The sequence below is a fragment of the Prionailurus bengalensis genome, chromosome C1 (assembly GCF_016509475.1).
Source record: "Prionailurus bengalensis isolate Pbe53 chromosome C1, Fcat_Pben_1.1_paternal_pri, whole genome shotgun sequence".
Classification (NCBI taxonomy): domain Eukaryota; kingdom Metazoa; phylum Chordata; class Mammalia; order Carnivora; family Felidae; genus Prionailurus; species Prionailurus bengalensis.
The window spans coordinates 26,236,489-26,252,957 of NC_057345.1; positions in this window are offsets into that span (position 1 = coordinate 26,236,489).

The window sequence follows — 16,469 nt, forward strand, 5'->3', positions numbered from 1 at the left end:
GAGCAGGACAAGAAGTCTTGAGTCTGGCCTCACCCACAAACATTTATGTACCTAATGTGGAGACTGGCAAACACTTTCTGTAAAGGGCCAGATAATAAATACTTCTGGTTTTGCAGGCCATATGGTCTTTGTTGTAATGGCTCAACTCTGCTGTTGTAGCATGAAAACAGCCAAAGACAGTATGTTAAAGACTGGGCATGACTGTGTTTCGATAAAACTTTATTTGCAAAAATAGACATTGGGTCAGATTTGGTCCACAGGTCCCAGGTGCCTTAGGAAATCAGATAAAGAGCCCAATACTACTTCAGGGGCTGCTGATAGGGAAGGCTTAGCTTGGGTTGCTGCTTGGGGCAGGTCAGCTCTGGTCACACTTGTCACAGGAGCCCTGAGGTGTCCAGGAGTCCAGCAGAGAATCCATGTTTCTGAGGCAGGGAAGATAAATTTCAATTCATTTTTTATCCTTTGACTCATATTTTTCTTCTAACTCAGCCCATTTATCAAGCCCTATGTGACAGGACTTCCCATTCACTACCTCATGTAATCCTCATGCCATCCTTGTAGGGTCAGAGTCTCACTGATCGACCTTAACCCTAGACTTTTAAGCCAGATTTGCCCACATCAACCAGGGATAGATAAACTTGGGCCTTGGGCATTCCAGACCCTCTGCCCCTTGCCTTTCCCATCTCCCAGCAAGCATGGGCCTTTTTACTTTTTCCACTCCCTTCTCACTTTGTACCCATCTCCACCCCTATTTTTTTCTTGCTCCTTGCACTCTACCTTGGGAAACATTGGCTCTCGTGCTAACTTTGAGGGTCCCAAGGACACATGTCCCTATCATCTGGCTTATCCCTATCCTGTCTACTTATCTCTGCCACACACTGGTGCCCCCTGGAGGTTATCTGGTAATTATCAGTCAAACAGGTGAATCTCCTCACCAAAGACCACAGAGCCAGGCAGCTGGGTTGAACCCAGGTACTCTAAGCTCAGTGCTCTGGACACCATCGGGCTACAGGGCAAGAGCAAGGGATGGCCCCAAGATCAGGCTACTGATCTCAAGGGACTGATGTTTCTTCCCTGCCCAGAGTCTGGGAGCCACTGGAGACAGAGCTCAGAGGAAATGACTTTGTACAACAGATGAGCCTCAAAGTTGATTTCCCAGGAGGAATCCCACAAGGCCCTTGAAACGTGGACATCAAGGAGAAAAATCAATCATCTTTTAAGTCTTCACCTTGATGATTGAACTGCTGCTGCCAGACTCTTTTTTCTTTCTCTCAAGTCCCTACATGTGGCCTTTCTCTTTCTCTCATGTCCACATTTTCCCTCTCTCATCTTTAAAGTGTGGGGTTTCTTGGTTCTGATCTGAAACCAAAATACATTGCTTTAAATACATTACCAGGTGTCAGTCACCTACTTCCAAACTTTGTATTTCCTCTAAAGGTAAAAGGCCCTGGTCAGTCTACTGGGAGAGAGGAACAGCATTTTGCTGAGTACCTGCTATGTGCCAGGCCCTCTTACCAGGATGACCAGAGTTAATTGCCACCCTCCCACAAGTCTGTCCATGTGGATTTAATGGTCTCACATCTCAGGTGAGGACACCACATTCAGAGCCAGAAGTAACTTTCCTGATGTCAAACATGGTTTGCAGATGGTGATGTAGAACCCCACTGGAAACTCTGCTATTCTTCCTCCTTTCTACAAAGCCTGGGAATGAGCACCCCAAGTGGAATAGGCACCCCAACTGGGCATCATGAGACTCTCTCTTGACCTTGGCCACAAAGAGATTGAATTATCTAGGAAACCATCTCCTGAATAATTTAGGGGCCGCAGAGTGCCATTTCTTCATTCAAGATGTACTGAGCGCTGCCTCTACTCTAAGTGCTGTGCTTGGCACCAAGGGCAGAGATGAACAAAATAGAAACAATCCCTTCTTTTTGGAAGTTACAGTCTGGTACAGAAACAGAAACTACTTATAGTACTTAATCTACTTATAACTACTAAGAAATTATAACACAGGAGGATGAGAGCTGTGACAGAGTAAGTGCGGGGTACTTGAGAGCATATACTCCCAATCTTGTCCAAAGTGTGGTTGGATAAAGCTTCTTAAGGTAGAGACTCGATGATCTGAGATTACCAGCCTGCTCTAGGGTAGGTAAGAGCTAGCCTGGCAATGTAGGGCAATGAGGTGGGGTGGAAGTGCCCAACAGGGTGGGTACTAACAGCAAAACTTCAGTATCTCCTCCCATGAACCAAACAGAATGGGGACTGTTCTAAGTACTTTATGGGTCTTAATTCATTTGATATTCACAGGAGCAAGTACAGAGGAAGAAAGGGAGGGACTGAAGGGCTTCATGGAGCTGGGGCAAAGGCTTATTGAAGATGGAAAATGTTGAGGAAGGCAGGGCCAGAGGCTTTGCAAATAGGGTTGCCAGCTAAAATTCAAGTTACTCAGTTTGAATTTCAGATAAACAAGTTTGTTTTTATTATATGTCCCAAATGTTGCACAGGACATAATTATATCAAAATTACTTACCGTTTACCTGAAATTCAAGTTTAACTGGGTGTCCTATTTGATTTGCTAAGTATAGCAACCCCCTCCCCATGTTGGCCACTTGGAAGGGTTCAGATTTTAACCTCAGAGTAATGGGGACTCTTGGAAGGCTTTAAGAAGGGGAGTGACATGGCCAGTTCTGTGCTATAGAAAATTGCTTTGGCTGCATTTTGGAGATAAGCCCAGAGGCAGGGAGGCAGCTACAAGGGCATACCTCCAAGTCCATGGCAGGTCATACAGGTGGCACATATCAACTAGTTGGGCGGCTACCTTTCCCAGTCCCCAACCCAATCAGCCCAGGTGCTCATAAAATAGACACTGAGCACCTGCAGTATGCCAAGTAATGTCTGGGGAATAAAAAAGCCCATGACAGATCACCTGCCCTCCCCAAGCTCCCAGACTGGTTCTTTGACCTGCACAGATCAGCGGTGCAATAGTGTGTCAGTTACCTTGGGAGCCCAGAGCTTGGGCAGTGGGTGGCAAATAAGACCAAAGAAGGCCTGATGAGGTAAGATTTGAGTTGGGTTTGAAGGATGCATTGGGAATTTGGGTCTCTCTGTGACAGCAGTTAAACTAGATCCTAACTACTGCCCTTTTGGATGGGGCCCACTGCTACATCCCTTGCTCTGTGTAGTTAGCTGTATCCTTTAACTTATATTGAAGAAACTCATTTTCTTTTCCTATGGCTGCTGGCATCTTTCTATCAATCCTATCATTGTCACTGTGAGACGATTACATCCCAGGGAATGAGGGGAGGGCATGCAAGCCACGGAAGGCATGTGCATTGGCATGGGCTGGCAAGATGCCTTTGGGAACTACTAGTCCTCTGTAGAGTTAGAGGGGTGGAATTGGTGTGGACTGGCAGACCCAGGAGGGAGGAGCCAGATCATGAAGGGCCTTGTCCTTTCAGCTAAGAAATGGGAACTTTTACTAAATATTTATAGAGAGCTGCTGAAGGGTTGTAAGCATGAGGCTGACATGATCAGTTAAGATGTTCAAAGACCAGCTGAGATGACAGCTCTAGCTATGTGTTGGAGAGTGGTTTGAAAAGAATCTACTGCTTATGAAAACACATGGGAATGGTGGGTCTTGGAGGGAACTAGCAACAAATCAGATGAAGCAGGCCCTCCTCCAGGCAAGAGTTGTGATCCACACCTTTTGTCTTTTGGTATAGAGAGAAATCAAAAGTTAGAGGACCCCAGAGAACCTGAGTCCACTCTGTCCATATTCACAGATCTGAATTCACATCTAGTGGATTCAAGGGTCTTTATCCACCCAAGAACTTGAAAGATGTTGTAAGGCACAAGAGGGGCTTCTTATCGTATCATATTGGCTAGGTTTTACTAAAATAATGCTACTTTAAGAAATCACCCCAAAATCTAGGAACTTTAAAACAGTACTTGTTGATTTTCAAGCCTGCAGGTCTATTGGTCAGCTGGGGTGCCTCTGCTTTATACTCTAGGCTATTTACAGAAGACCTGTTCCATTTGTATCTTTCTGGAGCCCAGAATATTCTTCTCATAGCATAAGTGGGATGTTCCAGAGGGACAAGCAGAAGCATGGGATGCCTCCTGAGGCACATTGTCTTAAGACTTGGACCTCTCATATTGTCACTTCTATGGACATTCTGTTGGTCAAAGCCAGTCACATGGTGAAGCTTAGCATCAGTGGGTGAGACTATCCCTCTCACAAAGGTGGGGGCGACAGGGAGAAATTACCTGTGAAACAAATATCTAACTATCACAGTCACTATCCAGAAGCACTCACTGACCCAAGGGCAAACTCCCCCAGTTATAACAGGGAAAAGTACCCCCCCACACACACAACCGTGCTTCTTGCTGGGCTATGAGATGCCAGGTGGGGAAGTCCAATGTGCCTACAAGAAGCCACAGCCTCTCATCTTTCAAGGAAGCCACCTTGAAGGAAGGTCAGGAATGAGGAAGCACATATATTTCACAGGAAGCACATATATTTCACATATAATAAGACTCATGGCTTTATCATGAACTGTATCCACCCTGAGACTAAAGTGGAGCCAAACAACTGTTGGGGCTGGTCCACCAGGGATCTATTCTGATAGGATGTGGAGGAGCCTATAGGGTGTGAGTCACCCTAGGAATGACTGGGTAGAGGTGTATGATGTGGTGAGTGAGTGGTCAGGGGTGTGATTATCAGAACACAGAGAGCCTAGCAGAGTGCCTCATCTATTATCCAGTGTCACTCGCCTCCATGAACTCCTGTCTGGATACAGGATAAAAAGACTTCCATGGACACTGAGAAAAATCTCAGGGAACTATCACTGTATGGTTTCCAGAAGCTCTGGAGCCAGGAGTTTTTACAGCAATGTCTGTGTATAAGTTAGCAAACAGTTTGCTTAAAACACAAAGACCCAGTGAAATAACTCAGGTAGCAAAAGACAGATACTGCCTGATCTCATTTATATTTGGATTCTGAGAAAGAAAGAAAGAAAGAAAGAAAGAAAGAAAGAAAGAAAGAAAGAAGAAAGGAAGAAAGAAAGAGAAAGAAAGAAAGAAAGAAAGAAAGAAAGAAAGAAAGAAAGAAAGAAAAAGAAGAAGAGAAAAACCTGAACTCATAGATACAGAAAACAGACTGGTGGTTGCCAGAGGTGGGGGATAGGAGGGTGGATGAAATGGATTAAGGAGTTCAAAAGGTAAAAAATTCAAGTTATAAGAGAAATAAGTCCTGGAAATGCAATATACAGCATGGTGACTCTAGTTAACAGTGCTGTGTTGTATATTTGAAGGTTGGTAAGGCAGTAGATCTTAAAAGTTCTCATCAAAAGGAAAAAAGTTGTCACTATATGTGGTGGTGAGTATTAACTAGACTTATAGTGGTGTTCATCTACAAATATCGAATCATTATCCTGTACACTTGAAACTAATACAATGTTATAGGCCAATTATATATTGATTAAAAACAATGAAGATGATCCTGCAAGTTATGGTAGATAACACCTATTTGTGTTTTCTAAGAACTTATTTAATAAATATGAAAGAAACTACTTTGGCTTTTAAATGAATGAATGAACAAATACCAAAAATGAAAGTGGCTTACACAAGCTGGTGTGGTGGCTCCATGGTGTCATTAGGGAGCAAGATGCTATCATCCTCAGAATGTGGCTTCCATTCTCAAAGTCATGTTGGGGTCTTTAATGGCTGCTAGAGCTCCAGCCATCACATCTGCTGCATTTTGGGCAAAATAAGAAGGAAAGGAAAGGGAAGTGGCAGGGTTACCTTCATACTCTCAGCATTTTGAGAAGTCTCTGAAGTCTCTCACAGAATTTCTGCTTAAATCTTACTGGTAAGAACTTACTTTCACAGTTACATGTAGCCACAAGGAAGCCACAATCTTCTTGATGGATGGCAATATGTCTAGCTAAAAGTTTGAGTTCTTTTACTAAGAAAAAAGATATATATATAGGTATTGGGGAACCACAGTCATTCTCTTCCACAAGAAGAAAACACCGGGGTAGACAACATTGATACTGGGTGACATCAATCTTGATCTAGAATTGGAGGGCTAGTCTGGATAGCAGTTGCAATATTGATGTCTTAAACATCACTATAGGAGAGGATGTGTTTGCTGTTTGTGGCAGGAGTCATTTCCAGTGACCTATAGCAGACAGGAGGAAGATGATGGCCCCCCCCAAAAAAAACCCCAAAATCTAGAGTATACATGGACCCTGGCAAAAAGCTTCCAAGGAGTCCCACAGAGTCTATAAAGACAAAACTAGGTAAATACTGTGTGTGCCTGAAATTGTGATCTCTTCCCTATCCCAGGTGGGACAACCCCAGAGACAGGATTATGCATCTTTGTCTCATCTCATTGATTCTTTTCTTGGTCACGTAGCATCCCATGCCCTTGGCCTCCTTCCCCTCCCCATGGCTGTGCCCAGCTCCTTGGCTGCCTGTGTTACTGAGCTATGAAAATTGTGTTCTGATCCACAGGGACTTCTTAAAGCTAAGAGCTGCTTGTAGGACCTGAAATTGTCCTCACAGTGATTTCATTCAAAGTAATAACAGCATCTGATGCTATAGAAATCTCATCCTCATGATCATAAGCATTTATAATAGCCCATCATCGAGCAAGTGCTTACATTGGAGAGGAATTTCCATGGAGAAAGTCAATCTTTTCAAAAATGTTAATTTTTTTTTGTGTGAGGAAATCAAATGAGATGCCAAATTGTCTCTGTCATTATGTTGCCCTTCCCTCCTGAGCACTTACTGCTCTGATCAGTATGACATTTTCACATGTAGCTATGCAGATGGGGACATTTACCTCCTGATGGAGACCCCTCACTTGCCCATCCATCGCCTGCTCTGGTTTTACAGTAGGCAGAGCATAAAATTAGAAACCCCCAGGCCTTAAAGTTTTGGCCATCCCTTGGGAGGGAAATGAGGGAGACCCTCCCCATAACAATGAATAAAATAAGCCTCTCAGAAACAATATTGGAATATGTGGATGAGGAAATCCACTCAAGTCCTGACCTGTCTGTCTCCCTTCATAAAAGGCCAACCCTGGGTTATATCCCTTGACTCTTTAGCTGTGACTCTCATTCCTCTTTATGACCCATTCCAGTTCATACACTGCTCTGCTGCCTCAGACCTTGAGAAATACCAATTTGGGGAGCCTTGTGAGCTTCCTGCCCAGGTACACCTAAATTCTCCTGCCCTTTCACCTGACAAGTGAGCCCAGGCAGTGACGAAGGGATAGTGGGAATAAGGCTATTTTCCCCTCGGGTACTCTACTCATCATTTCTAGGAAATGCAATCTTCTCAAAGCCCTAAGACAAATGTGAGGTCTGACAAAGACTACAATTGGCCTTAAAAAACAAAAAGAAAACAGCAAAACAAAAATGAGTAAGTGTTTGTTTAAATGTCTGTGAAGAGTAACATTAGGTCACATTCATTGATTATTAAATTTAATATCCACAAAAATGTCATCACACTTAACAAACTATTTGCAGGTTACAGTGTCTCACTTTGTGAGAATTCCTGAGTCTGCATGATGATTGCTGAGAAATTGTAGTCAACCATAAATTAAATGAAGTTACTTAGAGCCAAATTATTTCAAAAGCAAAAATCATAAAAATCCTTTCAGTTTTTACGACAAAAATTTATATTTGATGTGGAATGTGGGTGCACTTCAGTGAGTACGCAGGGTCTATAAAAGTCACAAAATGCCCATGAATGTGTGGTCTTGGGGGAATGTAATTAAATATTAAAGAATCCGCTTTATTGTACACCAATCTGCCTTAATGCCATTGTGGCAAAAGTTCTAGAAATTATAGTACGGTGGACTACTACGCAACCATTCCAAAGAATGAAGTGTATTTATATGTACCAACAGGAGAGGGTCTCTAAGATTTAACATGAATAAAGCAATATTGCAGAACAATATTTTGCATAACAGTATTGCAGAACACCATGATTCATTTTGCGTCAAAATACTTTATGTGTGTGTGTTTGTGTGCACGTATGTCCATACACAAAGAAATATGTAAATGTATGTTTGTATACGTGTAGAAAAATTCCAAAAGAATCCTCAGAAATAACAGTCATTTATCTCTTAAGATCAGACATGAGGGTTGGGAGCAGGGAGACTTCTATTTTCTGTTATAAATGTCTCTGAATTGCAGGGAAAACGTTCAGCAGGTGCATACATCAATTTATAATTTTGAAAAACAGCAACAACACTGCAGAAAAAAAGTGGTCTGCAGGCAGACTGGAAAGGGAGAAGCTCACAAACCAGGAATTGGCACTGTGGATCCAGCACTGCTGGTGGGAGAGCACCAGTGAGCACAGGGACCTGAACACCTGTCACTACAGATGTGGGCAGGCAGAGCATCCAGGGATGGTTCAACAGACTCCCTGTGGTCTGGAAGAAACAGCCCTCCAGATGTGTTTCCTTCCTTCCCCATTCTTCAGACAACTTTCCGTTCCAATGTAATATCACAATTCAACCAATATTTATTGAGCACCGATGGCATTAGTTTTCTGTGGCTGCTATAACAAACTACCACAAATTTAGCAGCTTAAAACGACGCAAGTATATTACCTTACAGACATTCAGAAAAGATCAGAAATCCCAACCGACTTCCACTGGGCTAAAATCAAGGTATCATTAGGGCTGTGTTTCTTTCCAGAAGTTCCAGGGGAGAATCTGTTTTCTTGCCTTTTCCAGCTCCTACAAGCTGCCCTCATTTCTTGGTTTGGGGCTCTCTCCAACTCCAAAGCCAGCAGAGTTGCATCTTCAAATCTCTCTCCAACTCTGATCTTCTGCCTCCTTCTTCCACCTAAAAGAACCCTCATGATTCTGTTGTGTCCACATGCAAAGTCCAGTAATCTTCCTTTCTCAAGGTCTGATCAACTTTAACCCCTTTGCTATGCATCCTACCATATTCATGGATCTCTGGGTTGGGACATGTATATTTTGGGGGAGCCATTATTCTGCCTACTACAGCAACAGAGTGTCCAATGCAGTTTGGAGAGCTGAGAAGATAGCTGTGGCTAGACACAACCCTTGTCCTCAGGACCCCTCCATCTAGAAAGGAAGCAGATGACTGCCCATGCAGTACTTGCTAGTGGGAAGGGGTGGCCAAACCAGTTTTGAGAACTTTAGCTCATCATCCAGGTCAAGGTTATGCAGGGTCCAGTTTGAAATGTTGCAGGGGGAGAGCCAGAGTGATTTACTAGAGAGTCCATGTGCCATGCATCCACCACCACCACCCTATGGGAACAGGAGGGACATCTTCCTCACCTTTAGCCAAGTAGGGAAGAGGACTTTGAGGCGACCTCTTGGAAATCTTGAAATGTGCTCCTTGGAAATAAGGGGAGATGATGACCTGGTGTCTGACACTCATCTGAGAAATCTACAGCAAGAGGTCAAATCTTGGCTGGTGGGGTGAAGGAGAGAGAGGGCAGGTTGCACTGGAGACTAGCTATACTTCCATCAGTGAGGAGGAGGCCACGTTCCCCGTGGGTCACAAGGACAGGGAGAGCACTGGCCTGAAGCAATCTTCAAAAGGAATTTACCCAAGGTGCCTGGTGGCTCAGTCGGTTAAGCATCCAACTCTTGGTTTTGGCTCAGGTCATGATCTCAGTTTTGTGAGTTTGAGCTCCGTGATGGGCTCTGTGCTGACAGCATGGAGCCTGCTGGGGATTCTCTCTCTCCCTCTGTTTCTTCTCCTCCCCCACTTGCACTGTCTCTGTTTCTCTCAAAATAAATAAAAGCTAAAAAACAACAACAACAAAAAAGGAATTTACCCAAGAAGCGTCCTTGAGCAGGGACAGACATCAGCCAATCCCAGAGAGAATCCATACTGATTGCAGCAGGACTAGTAAGGCCTTGCCCTAACTTTCTCTCCCATTCCTTGCTTTATCCCTGGAGGAGTCAGAGACAGCTTGCTGGGCATGGATGAGGCAAAGGAGATGTGCAAGCAGGGTAAGAGAGTACATGGCCCCACACCCTCCTGCACTTGCCCCTACTGTACTGAAGGAGGCCCAAGCTGGGGGAAGGAAAGAAGAAAGGAAGGAAGGAAGGAAGGAAGGAAGGAAGGAAGGAAGGAAGGAAGGAAGAAAGGAAGGAAGGAAGGATGCTTAACTAAAGCTTTGCGTTTTAACTATTATACTGAGCAGGGCACTTCAGTTACTACAAACAAGATAATTTGGGTGCCTGAAAGTGCCCAGAGGCCTTGATGGTAAAGGAGTGAGTGGCCCAGATTATGAGATCACCCCAGAGGTAGGAAGGCAGAGATTAAAAGCACAGGTGTGAGAGAAAGGAAGTTGTTTTCTGCTTTCACCCTGGCATCCTGCTCATTCGGGGCATCATCTTACATGCTTCACCTTCCCAGTGAGACAGAAGCCCACACAGAACTCCCCACCTGGCAGCAGACCCTGGCATCCAGGCTGCTTCTCACCAGGGCCTCTGCTGGGCTCAGACCCACACCAGGGATTCCCTCTTCGGTATGGGTACTGCTGCTTCAGTCCTCACCTTCCGTGTGGCCTTAGCTGTGTCCCACATCGATCTTGCCCTTGGACTCCCAGATCTCCTTTAGGAGTCAGCTCTGTGTATGAAGCAGGCAGGTCCTGACCCCAGCTAGGTTCTCCCACACCTCCAGGCTGCCCTTCGGACTCACCTGAGTTTGTCCTGTTTGAACAAAGCCACCTGCACTTTCTCCTTCAGGCCCCCATGACCAATGGGGGAATTTGTGGGTGATTCTGTCATCTTTGGAGCACACACTGAGCCCACCCGACGGCCAGAGCAGGGGTTGAACCTGGGGCTCCGACTCTGTGGGAGCTTCTGTTCCATGGGCCCAGGGTACCGGCACGTGTAAGCCTCCCCTTGACTGCGCCTCTGGCCTGCTCCGGCGAATCACCATGGAAGAGGAGGGTTGACATGCTTGCTGCTCTGCCATTCCCTCTCCGGTTCTGGTTTCTGACCACTCGTCCACCTGTAGCTTCACTTGAATCCACCCTGGGCAGCCCTTCAAAGATGATGGCAACAACAATAGCAATAATAGTAACAGCACTACTTCCATAGTGCTTAACGCATCAGACACTCTTCTAAGAACTTCATGTATAGTAACTTTCAAAATTCCCACTCCAATCCTATGAAGCCAGTACTATTATTACTATTATTACTATTATTACTGCCTTTTCTTTTAAATAATGAAGAAAAGGAGGCACAGAGAGGTTAAGTCACATGCCCAGACTCACACAGCTAGTAAGTGGCCATCAGATCCCAACCTTAGCAGTCTAGCTTCAGAGTCCTATGGCTTCATCACTCTGCTCGTCTGTTTCTGAAACAATGAGGACACCCATGCCAACTTGACTTTGCCTATCCTTTCCCTGTCTGTGCCTCTGATGCTCTTCCCCTTCCTGTTTCCTTGAAGTTCTATTCAACCTTCAAGGTACAGCTCAACTGTTTCCTTCTGTCTCAAATCTCCCTGATCCCCTGCCCCCAGCAGGAGGACCCCTGCCCATCTGTCCTGTCACTGCACTTGTTATCACTTCTGTCAGAGGATCGTTTCTCGGAAGTCTGTCTTCTCACACAGATTGTGGGTCCCAGAAGCAAAGACTGTGTGTCTCTGTACCTGCAGAACTTGCAGCACAACTGGTAATGAGATGAATTGACTTCTCCCTGAGTCTCACACCTACAGTTGTGTCCCAGCTTTTTGATTCGGGCAAGGTGATTGCAAAGATGTGGGCTATGCAGCTCTTTGATGCAGCTGGGGCATTGAGAAGAGCTCAAGTGTGAGTTAAGTGCCAAGGCCAGAGCAATATTTCTGGCTGAAGGGCTGCATGGACCTGGATGGGCTCCACTTCTTCTGTCCCCTCCCTGGGCGACTATGTGCTTCAATTTTCTTTGTCCTCATGACCCCAGCAGAAGCCTGGCTGGCCCCACAGGATCAGGGACTGTTAGGTGCTGACATCTCTGTGTCTGGCCTCCTCACCTCTCCCAGCACTGGCCCCAGGACTCAGAATCCTGGGGAATCAGGCCACCATCTGGAAGGCCAACTCTTGGCTAAGATTCTGACTGGAGAAAAGGTGAGTCCAGGCCAACTAGGGGGGTGGGATGGACGGAGGCCAGAGCCAGCACATAAGTTAGAGGTAGGGAATTCTAGCATGTTCTTTTCTAAGAGCCCCTCAGACACTCCTGGGCATCCTCTTGGGCCCCCCATTTGTGTGCTAGAGACAGAATCACTCCCCAACCCCGTTCATGTTTTTTCACGAGCCTCTAAACTGCAAGCAGCTGTCATGCAGGGCAGTTTCCAACTGCTGACACCTCACCCCATTGCCTAACTGGGAAAGTCATTGTGCTCCTAAAGTCTCCCAGTGGCCACCAGTGGCTCTTAGGACACATTTCAAAATCCTCTGTAAAGCCCTGCACGAGCTGGCCCCTGTTTACTTCTCCAACCATTCTCTCCGGTCATCTGCTCCACCTCACCGCACTCCAGACACACTAACCTCTATTCATACACTTCCTCCACCTCCACGTGGCCAACCCCCCTCACCCTTTCCTGGCCAACCTCATCTGTCAGAGAGGTCTGCCTTTTAATGGCCTTTGTAAAAGAACCTGCTCCATTGACTGGTCTCCTGCTTCACTGATTGACTTCATTCATTCATTCATTCATTCACTTTTAGATATTCTACACATGGGTTGGAGCCCTGTGCCTGGCATTATAATTGGCCCATCAGCTGGGGAGAGAGAAGAAAATACTTGGGTCAGGAACTTTATGGACCCTGCTAGGGCCAAAGTACAAATGAACTTCTCCCAATGACCAATCCAGGGTTGAAGACCCTAGGAGCAGTGCAGCCCAGTGGTCAAGGGCATGGCCTCTGGAGCCAGAATGCCTGTATGTGCTGAGATGTGCTCAGAATGCACTGAGATGTGCCTATTTGGTCATTACTGGTGTGAACTTGGGCAAAAGAATCATAGTATCTATTTCTTAGGATTGTTAAATCAGATAAAGCCACACAAACCAGTGCCTGGCACATGGTACTTGTTATATAATGGTTTGCTATAACACTATGGGAGAAATTTTATATTGCACAATTATTGTTTTTATTTAAAGGCCATAAAATGTATATGAGGAAATTTTTTTCTCAACTACCCTAACCTACAAGCTCTTTTCCTTAGAGGCAACCTCCATTACTACCTTCTTATGTATCCTTCCAGAGATATCGTATGCACCTCCAAACATGTGCATAAACATCTGTATCTATCCATCCATATATCCACCCATCTATCTATCATCTAACTATTTGTACCAAATTACAGCATTCTACATACTCTTCTGATGTCTGGACTTTGCTTTTATTAAGTTAAAGATACATCTCAAAAAAAGGCTCCAGGGGCTCCTGGGTGGCTCTGCTGATTAAGTGTCTGACTCTTGATTTTGCCCCGGGTCATGATCTGATTGTCCGTGAGATCAAGCCCCGCATGGAGCTCCATGCTGGGTGTGGAGTGTGATTAAGATTTTCTCTCTCTCTCCCTCTCTCTCCCACTTGTGCTCTCTCTCTTTCTCTCTAAACAAACAAACAAATGAATGCTCCAATAAGCATTCAGAGGTGTCTGTCATTCTTTCCAAGGGCTGGAAACATGTAAGGATGATGCAAGGAACAGTGAACCACCACCTGGTGATCCACAGGGTCCCTCTTAGCCTGGTCCTTTCATTTCAAGGTGCTCTTTTCTCTGGAGATTTCATGCGACTGACATAGTGGTTCTCACCCTTCAGTGTGTGGAGGAACCACCTGAGAGGTTCTTGATTATTCAGAGCCCAGGGACCCACTCCCTAGGGATTCTGATGTAGTACGTCCAGCATGGGCCAAGGAACATACAGGTGACTCTGGTGCAGACAGTCCGCGGAAGCCACACTCGAAAACAGTGCCACGTGGAGAGGCATGTGCAGGGAGAGGGAGCATGTTTGAGGTTTCCAGGATCCATGCATTATTCATTGCATGGCCCTGAGGCCCAACACACAAACCCAGCCTTTGCAAACTCCCAGTCCAGTTGGGGTGGCAAGACTCACTTACGGAAGGTAGGGGCAAGGAGAGGAGAGCAGTGCAGGAGACCTGAGCTGTGGCTTCTGGAGAGAGGTTACTGTGGGCTCATATACAGGAGAACTTCCTGGAAGAAGGAGGATTTTAGAATGATCTTGAAGGTTGGAGAAGGTATAGGTAGTTGAAGAAATATTGACTGGGATGCTTGGGTGGCTCAGTCAATTAAGTGTCTGACTCTTTTTTTTTTTTAATGTTTATTTTTGAGAGAGGGAGAGAGAGACAGACTGTGAATGGAGGAGGGGCAGAGACAGTGGGAGACACAGAATCTGAAGCAGGCTCCAGGTCCTGAGCTGTCAGCACAGAGCCTGATGTGGGGCTTGAACCCATGAACCGCCAGATTATGACCTGAGCCGAAGTTGTAGGGTCAACCGACTGAGCCACCCAGGTGCCCCAAGCATCCAACTCTTGGTTTCGGCTCAGGTCATGATCTCTCAGTTTGCGAGGTCAAGCCCCTTGTCAGGCTCTGTGCTGATGGTACAGAGAGTGCTTAGGATTCTCTCTCCCTCTCTCTGCCCTTCCCCTGCTCTCTCTCTTTCTCTCTCTCTCTTTCTCTCTGTCTCTCAAAATTAATAAATAAACTAAAAAAAATCCCAGTGGATTGTAATGTTAAATATATATTGATTGATTGACTTGAAATACAAAGATATGCTGGAAAGATCACACTATAGGGGAGAGCTGGGGCCTGGCAAGCTGGCATCTTTGTACAAATTAGAAAAAGCTACCTTCTCTGGCAAATGCAACCTGTGGTGCAGGACTGGGCCAAAGAAAGGCATCCTTTCCTTTGGGGGAATCCAGCTTCGTGCCGGACGGACTGGATTACTGAGAGTACAGTTCAGGTTTCAGCTTCCACTCATGTTCTTGGCCTTTGTGCACTTCACAAACTGCTCAACCACACCATCGATCCTGCCAGAGACAGACACAGACCCTTAAAGAAATAAATGCTGAGATGTCACCGAAACAGGAAACATAGGAGGAAGAGCAGGCTTGGGAAGGGGGAAAGTAATGCATTCAGTTCTAGATGTACAAAGCACAAGGCATTGGGGGGATGCAGGTGACTTCACTCAGTGATCAGCTGCATCAGGGAATCCAGGACAGTACTTGGGAAGACCTCAGACCCCTTAGCTGTAGACTGACCAGCAGGATGTACCCCTAGCTTACCCACTGACTATGTAGCTTAGTGGAAAGGCAGGACATGTGTGTGTGTTGTGTGTGCATAGCCACCCACATGCATCTGATGGTTTGTGTGGCACAGTCTGGGTGCTCTGGGAAAAAGACAGCAACATGGCCAAGTCCTCCAGGGTTTCCCAGAGGAGATGGGCCTGGTGGACAGGCATAGGCTGGGGGAAATAGGAAGTCTTGTGCTGTCTAGGATGGCTGGCTTCTCCAGCTCAATCATCTCGGCTTGGCTGTCAGCTCGCCTGGCCTTCCATGGCCATCTAGAATGTGATCTCCAATCACTTTCATCTCATCACCTTGTTTTATTTTCTTCTGAGCACTTAGCCTTTTCTGAAATTATTGCATTATTTGAGCATTGGCCTGTTTGTCTATGTATGTACCTGTTTATTGCGTGTCTAATTCTATCAAGCTATAAACTTCCATTAAGGCAGGAATTTTATCTGTTTTTGTTCATCCCTATGTCTCCAATGTCTGGCACATTTCAAGGGTTAAATAGATGTTTTTTGAACAAATGAATGGATGGATGAATGAATGATTGAATAGGTGAATTTAAAGACCAAATAGAACCACACATTGCCAGCAGGAGACTTTTTGGTATTCTTCTGCCTTATTTGAGAAGGAGACAGCCTTTTATTTCCCTGACCTGATGACCATCCCCTATAAGATTTCTGAAGCTCTGCCCTTCTGGAAGGATCCCTCCAGGCTGTGGGTTTTGGCCTTGGGCATACTGTGACCCATCCATTGGTAGTCATCATGGTGGCTGCATTTCCGAAGCCAGCCAAACTTGACCTAACACCCCCTTCTATGTTTAAGCCCCTCTCTCCGCAGCCCACTTACCTTGCCACAATGATGGGACCAGGAAATCTTTGGATTTTCTTCCCTGTTAGTGAAAACCATGGCTTGTGGAAATTCAGGAGATTATCAGTGGAATTTGTAGCTCCATCCAGACCAGCATACAGAGTTGGAAGTATTCAGACATATCACTATGCAGCATCAAGACATATATATTTAGCTGGAAAATGCACAGGGCTTCAGCCTCAGAACAAAACCCTTAGCCAGAGGGAGGACTTAGTGATCTAAGGAGTGTCTTTTAAGTCAGAGTCTCTCTGGACCAAAGGGTAGAATTATTCCAAGGTAAATAAATCAGCCCTATTCTTCTT